Raw genomic sequence first — 448 nt, forward strand, 5'->3', positions numbered from 1 at the left:
CCGGAAGCAGGTGAGTTGTCTTCGTCTTCATTCCTCTGAATCTGGGTGTGACTTCCTGATGATGCTTCCGTAAGTGATATACCACTCTCTCAGCTGTTTTTGATGCCTTGGAGCCTTAATGTCGTCTCTTCGGTCCTCCGGTTCGTCTTTCTGAACACTGTTACTTGTTCCACTTTGCAGATTCATTCCGGCTTCCAGGAGATAGATAGGCCTCGTGTATAGCGGCATAATATTCAGGTATCCTTACTGAACGATGTTTGCTAGAATGAATTAGCTGGAAGCAACCACGAACACCTGGGGCTATCCATACATTCCAATTCTGCCACTCCCTCATATGAACCAGGGTACAGGACTAATCCTTGCAGGTGTATGCTACAACTTTAGGATGGACTTTATGTGCTGATTGACCTTTATTTTAGGCTGCCTGGACCGCTCCATCCACCCATTT

This window comes from Gloeophyllum trabeum, assembly GCF_000344685.1.
Source record: "Gloeophyllum trabeum ATCC 11539 unplaced genomic scaffold GLOTRscaffold_00004, whole genome shotgun sequence".
Taxonomy (NCBI): domain Eukaryota; kingdom Fungi; phylum Basidiomycota; class Agaricomycetes; order Gloeophyllales; family Gloeophyllaceae; genus Gloeophyllum; species Gloeophyllum trabeum.